The sequence below is a fragment of the Fragaria vesca genome, linkage group LG6 (assembly GCF_000184155.1).
Source record: "Fragaria vesca subsp. vesca linkage group LG6, FraVesHawaii_1.0, whole genome shotgun sequence".
NCBI classification, from domain to species: Eukaryota; Viridiplantae; Streptophyta; class Magnoliopsida; order Rosales; family Rosaceae; genus Fragaria; species Fragaria vesca.
The window spans coordinates 17201277-17208036 of record NC_020496.1 but is presented as its reverse complement, the minus strand read 5'-3'; the positions used below and the strand labels follow the sequence as shown (position 1 = coordinate 17208036).

The 6760-nt window shown below is 37.1% G+C and overlaps 1 pseudogene; it reads left to right on the top strand.

The window, feature by feature from the left end:
- Positions 1-4230: 4230 nt before the first annotated feature.
- On the top strand, positions 4231-6032 carry LOC101315172 (annotated as a pseudogene).
- The last annotated feature ends 728 nt before the right edge of the window (positions 6033-6760 follow it).

Here is a 6760-nt window from a genome sequence, read left to right as displayed (position 1 = left end):
TATAATGAGATGTTTTTTAATTATATAAAAATCAACAAATATTGTCTAAAAATACATTTGTAGCATAATTATTTCTTGGGTATGTCTATTGACACCCTACAAACCATTTTGCTCCCCTCACACGTTGTTGGTTTATTGAAATACCAAAATACACAGATGTAAAATTACAGCAAGGGGCAATAAGTTGTTACAAATTATAAATGTTTTATTTTCCTTTTTTATCTTTTTGTTTTGAATGAACACAAATTTCATAATTCTAACCCGGATTTATCATATTTGGTCGTGAGTAGGTAAACTGTTTGTATTTTTTTTCTTTGTTGATGATTCGTCTATCCCTTTACTCATTATTTTTCATGTGGACTTTGTATGTAAATTCTTATGGACAACTAGTGTACAATATTTATGAACAACAGATAGATCAGTTCAAGAAACTTAGAAGTATGGATGGCGTTGCTACTAGATATACATTTACAGACATTGTGCATCTTGATATCGACTGATATTATTGAGTTGTTAAATTTGAGAGTTTTTTTTTGTTCTTTAACTTGGATTTATACTTTCATGTGAATTTTTGTTCGCTTGATGATTTTACTTACCTTGAGCAAATCTAAATTTGACAAAATATATGAAGAGAATGTAGGGTGAACAAAATTAAATTGAGAAAAAAAATTTTTAGGTATTGTTAATGGGTAAACAAAGTAAATTTACAATTAAAATTATATGAGTGGAGTGTGAAGAAAATATGAGGTAAACAAAATAATTTACGAGGTGACAATTGACACACCCTATCCATCAAATGAACGAAGGGTTTTGCCCCTCACCTCATCCATCCCTTTCTATCTGTCCATATTCAAATAGGAAAAGAAGCCAAGACTTCGTTGTAAGTTGTCATACAATTTCTCTTTCTTTTTTGGGCAATTTCTCATGTAGGAAATGAAATATCATGATAATTTGGTTGGAGACCAATAATGTGAAAAATAGGGGAAAAAGAAAGAAAGAGATTGGGTGAATAATTTGGACCAGAAATGTATACAAGAAAGGACAAAATGTGGTGTGTGATTAAGACTCTCTTCTCTCTCTCATGATGTTTGGATCTGGAAATCTTGGTATTGTATTTGTACAAGATGAGCCTACGAGGCTAAGACTGATTGATTAAAGTCGCATCGAAATGGACAAGTGCTATTTGCAAATAAATAATGGAAACTAGTCAAACCAGAATGGGAGATCAAAATTCTTAATGAATTAATTAGACTATGTTTCCAAATACGAACACTCCAGTCCAGTCTTGATAATATTCAATGTTGTGACACCGGATCGTACGCGAAAAATTTCGAGTGTTAGACTTGGGCTTGTATTGCCCTTTATTTGGGCTGCATGATATATGGGCTGCATTCTCTTTCAGAAAGTTTTCTTTTTCTTAGCCGGCGCCTCCATCTCTCTCTTACGCTGCACACCATTCCCTCGGCGAAATCCATTCTTATGCTGCACCATAATAGCAATATTGGCCTCCAATGTCACCGATTTGGATTGAATATATTTCGCATATTAATAACTAAGTTTTAAACTTTTAATGCTTTTGCCTTTTATTTCTTGTAAGAGAGGTTTTACCTCTCACGAATATAAACAGGTGGATTAAGGGTATGATTTTTCCACCATCTACCCAAAAGCATCCAGCTGCTTTCAAGAAACCGAACAAACATCAATCAAGATGAATGTCGTCTTGCACAAGCCAAATGCCCCAGTTAGCCGTCCTCCCCCATATTGCTGAACTTCATAACTAACCGAAAGCTCCTTTAAAGAAAAAAAAAANAAAAAAAAAAACCGAAAAAGCTCATATAGACCAGGTTCAGTTCTTTTAACTCAAGGACACCAGCTTCTGTAATTACCAAAATAGACCAGCACTCCAATAGCTCTGTTGCAGAAATATCATACAGTAGGAAAACAAAGAATGCCACGAAGCTCCCATGATGCCCAAACATTTGTCTCTTTCCAACAACTCTAGCAGGACTTTGCTTCTTTTGTATACCATCGGCAAACATCTCTAGACGTATCGCCCGACTAAACTGAGAAGTCGATGCATGCGCTGTGAACTGAGCGTCGAACTGAGCTTGAGAGTCTGATTTAAGAGTGGGACCAGTTTCTGAATAACGATGACAAACCTGGAGTCGAACCGATTTCGGGATTTACCGAATTGAGAGGATCTTTAGCAATACTATCTTTAGCAATACTATTTATTCTGTAGTCAAATTTTAACCAAAATAGCTAAAAAGTTATTTTGGCTAGTCACTTTAGAAATACCTTTACACCAGTACTCTATATCTTAACTAAAGTTTGATTTACATTATTGATCAAATAAAGAAAAATTAATTTAAATGTGTTTTAATATTACATAAAACAACTTAAAAAGAATACTTTGAATTAACATAAATTATAGAGAGCCTCATCTCGCTAGCTATATTTAGAGAGCGAGATAGTTAAAAGTTAAAATAGCTAGTCACTTACTAGTCTGTTGGAGCTGGTAAATTGATAAAAAATTAAACTCGTTATCTAAAATGGTTAAGAAACAATATAGAAAGTCTACTAAAGATGCTATGAGAGTCTGAGACTAGTTTGGGACTCGGGATTTAATTCTTTGTTTGAGGATTTAGTCTTTAGGCGAATGTGGTTTCCAGTTAGAGTCCATCGTTTGTAAGATAAAGAAATAAACGATTTAGATGAAAACAATCAAAACATTTGACGGCTCAGATCACATATTAATTAAAACAAAATTAATTACTAAAAGTGTCGAGCCAGGCTGGGCCTTAACGAGACTTAGATTATATGTCTTGTGTCTCGTCCCATTGTACTGAAATGAGACAAGCATGACATATTAAGATTTAAATCCCGTCCCATCCCGATAAATATCGAGACGCGACTGGGTTGAGTTCAGGATTACGATTTTTTATTCCCACCCATACTTCTAGAAGCCACAACCACATGCATCTCGATCTCAACACTAGGCATATTGACATCAATTCCTGGCATACATGTTAATGCAATGGTTTGTTTGAACTGAATTAACATTGGAGAAAGAGAGACAGAGGAAATGAGACACACACCATATAATGGTTCATCTACTTTGGGGTAAACTACGTACATCCACTTAAACTTATACTATGAGCTTGGGACTTGAAGCCCAATTATATTACAAGTGATTGTAATGAGACGTTGAGAGAATGAGAATGAGTCTCATTTTATTGGGAATGAATGTTCATTATTTTACATTGTCTTCAATGTGGGATAAGGTCGGGAGTCCCGGCCATTTCTAGTCTTTAAAACATGCTTGTGGAGGTATATTGGTGACATTGGGAAAGTGGCTTATCAGTAAGGTTTCAACTGTTTCAGACTACCGTTGGGTAGTTTGTATGTTGGGCTACGAGATGTTTGTTGCTGTCGGGCCGCGTCATGGCTCGTGGACCCACAAAGAGGTTAATACTTATGTTTGGTGGCATAGTGATGCAATATTTATTAGTCCTTGGGAGCTGTTGTTGTTTTTGTTTATTAAATGTTGTTGTTTGCTAGCTGTTAGGCATTTCATGTAATCTCGGAATTGAGAGTCTTTAATGATTGAAGTCTCTAGAAGATTCTAGGGAATGTTTAGTGGTATTTTAAGATGGGGTTTAACCAAGACCTAAGGAACTCAGTTTTGAGGCAATTTTATTGAAGTATTTTGAGATTTAGATATTTTTTAAGGCTTTCCCTTGATTTTCCTTAGAAATCTATGCTCCAACGGTGATTGGAATAATCCTTTCCTAGCTCTATGTGCTGGTTGCACACTTAAATGCTGGGTTAACCTACTTGATTTACATCAAGTGGTATCAGAGCCTAGTATAGATCTGTGACTATTGCAGATCTATGGCTGCTGAGCGAAAAGGTACTGCACACAAAGGCAAACAGCTCTGAGACCAACCTAGTAGCTATTGGCCGGTAACATGGCGATAAAGGAGGATATGGAAAACTTGCAACAACAACAAAGGCAACTACAAGATCAGATTATACAGATGAGTACGAGGCTAGAGCAGTAAGGAGTTTTCGTCCTCTAGACCAAACTTTCGAAAGGCAACAAGGTCCCCGGATGAACGTATGTCTACCAACGAAGGATCATGAGGAACATACTAATCATCGTTTGAATGGTATCAAGAAACTTTTGAATACGATTTTTCGGATGAAGAAGAAGCTGGAAATTTTTGAATGACACGTAGGCAGGTTGAAAGAGATCAAGATGTTAGGCTGAAGGGTGAAATTTCCCGTTTTTCGGGGGAGGAAGAAGCAGAGGAGGTCCTGGATTGGTTGAATGAAGAGGAAAAGGTAATCAAGTACTTGGAGATGACGGAGAATAAAGCTGTAGTTGTCAAATTGAAGGGGTATATGGAAGGCATGAAATGTCTCGACTGAAAAAAGCATATGAAACTCCAGTCCCAAGACGCCTCATTTTTGTTTTCTTTGACGTCCATTGCCTACGCGGCTCAACAAAACAAGGACTAAAAATGCATGTCCTATTTGTCTACAGCAGTTCAAATTCAATGGAGGAGTCCCTAATGTTTACCCAGTAGACTTGTTCGAACATATGTGGGTTGTGGATCTGTTATAGAGGTTAGGATTGTACATATACTTCAAGCCGGAGATTAAGGAGTGTATGAGCTACGTAGCCAAGTTCTAGACAATGAAAGGGGTTAATTTGTTGGGCGAGAAACTCAAAGGTTCAAAACAACGATGACACAACAATGGAGTTCAGACTCTTCCGGTTGCATAGGCACAAAGTGTTAGCTAATGTGTTTAAGCATTTTAAGAAAGGCGACAAATTTTTCTTTTTTGTGGTACGATCAAACCATGATCAAAATGTACAACTTGTATAAGTTAAGTCAGGTGGCATTGCCGGGAGAGAAGTTCCTCCATGACACTAAGTTTCTTATGGAGAAGCAAGCTTCAAATGAGCTCCTAGACAAGTGGATCATAATGAAGGTCTTGCCTAGAGAGGTGGGATATGCACTTGTGTTCCATGGTATGCAAGTTTACTTCGACTCGAGACTAAAGTCTATATCGAACAATATGGTGGTAGAGATGACATGTGGATCGGCAAGAATCTTGACAGTATGCCCTATGTTAACAATAATGTTGAGCGGAAAAGTTAGGCTTCAACAATTGCCAAGCACTACTTCTCAATAAATGGGATAAACTTCAAAAGTGGTACGGAGAATGGAAATTTGGAGACTATGGATTTAGCAAAAAGAGTCTCCTTATAACTTATTTTGTTGACACATCAAGTATTTTTTAACCTGAAAGAGCAAATGAGCGACTCGCATGGGCAAAGACGACCTCCTTAGTCGAGACGATTGAGTCTTATTTTAAGGGCGAGACTTCTCATGAAGATAAGAAGACCTTTGTTGGTGAGTTCAAAAAAATTACAAATATGCGGGAGTATGAAGTTGCAAGGAGGTTGAATAAGAATAAGATTGTCGGCCAAGAAATTCTCGGGGCTTTGTTGGCGACGCTAAGCCAACTCTTTTTGGGCATAAAGGTTCTACTTGGCCACGACATTACCCAATCTCTACATCAAACTTTCGTAAAGTGGCTACTAAAGTGGATAGAGAGAGGTGAGAATGTACCAAGATGAAGCTGAGCTACTAGTAGAAACGATAAATCAAACCGTTGGCCTTTCACTAACTCAAGAGTTGTTGCCCAATAATCCAACACATGAGTAGCTTGTTAGCTTGACGAACAAAGTTTGCAACCAAATTCGTTCTTGCCAAAGCCAAAAGCACAAGATAAATGATAATGACAATTACGGATAAAAAATGAACATGACAACCCAAGCAGTAGAATCAGATATGCAACAACTCGTGGAATTGGTGCTAAACTCTTCAGATATCATAGAATCCATGATTAAGCAAATCTTTTCCACAGTAGCGAGGAGCTTTTACTATTTGAACTACTGTGACCCTGAGACCATTAACCATCACATTGGAAAAATACTATTCGAGATAGCAATTTGATGAATATGTAGAATATTAGGTTATTGTAGATGTTTTATCCTCTCTCTCTCTCACCCCTCTCCTTTCTAGGTCTTTTTTTTTTTGATAGGAAAAGAAATACACTAAATAGAGGTGCCTCTAGTGCACCCTGAGTTTACAGAGTCAAAGGTTAAGGCTAAAACTGCATCCGGAGGAACACACTCCTCCCAAACACACAAATTATCTAACCTATGACCAAAGTTTACAATGGCGTTAGCCACAAAGTTCGCCTCTTTGAAAACATGTTTGAAGTTAATGAACTCAAACGAGCTTCGAAGGGATTTAATATCTTGACAAATCTTGAGCAATCTCCATGGGGGTGCAGAGACGCCATTAATGACATCAATTACAAGCTTGGAGTCGCCTTCAACCTCCACCTTTTTAAAGCCTCTTCTTTTTGCATCAATGAGGCCGGAGGGCTAGGGCTTCAGCTACAGGAACAGTTGTTGAACCAAAGTTGAAAGCAGTTGCAGCAAGGGGGCTTCCAAGAGGGTTTCTGAAAATGAAACCGCCTGCCGCATAGCTACTCTTCACAGATCCATCAAAATTTAATTTAACCCCCCTAATGTTAATTTCAACCACAGTTTGGATAAGATTATTATTTTTTTTTTTGAAACGTAGTTTGAATAAGATTAAATACTATGAGTTTTTTTTAAAAAAAGTTTTTTGAAGTTGTACGCTTCTTTTTGGTGGGAACAAATTTAGATGGC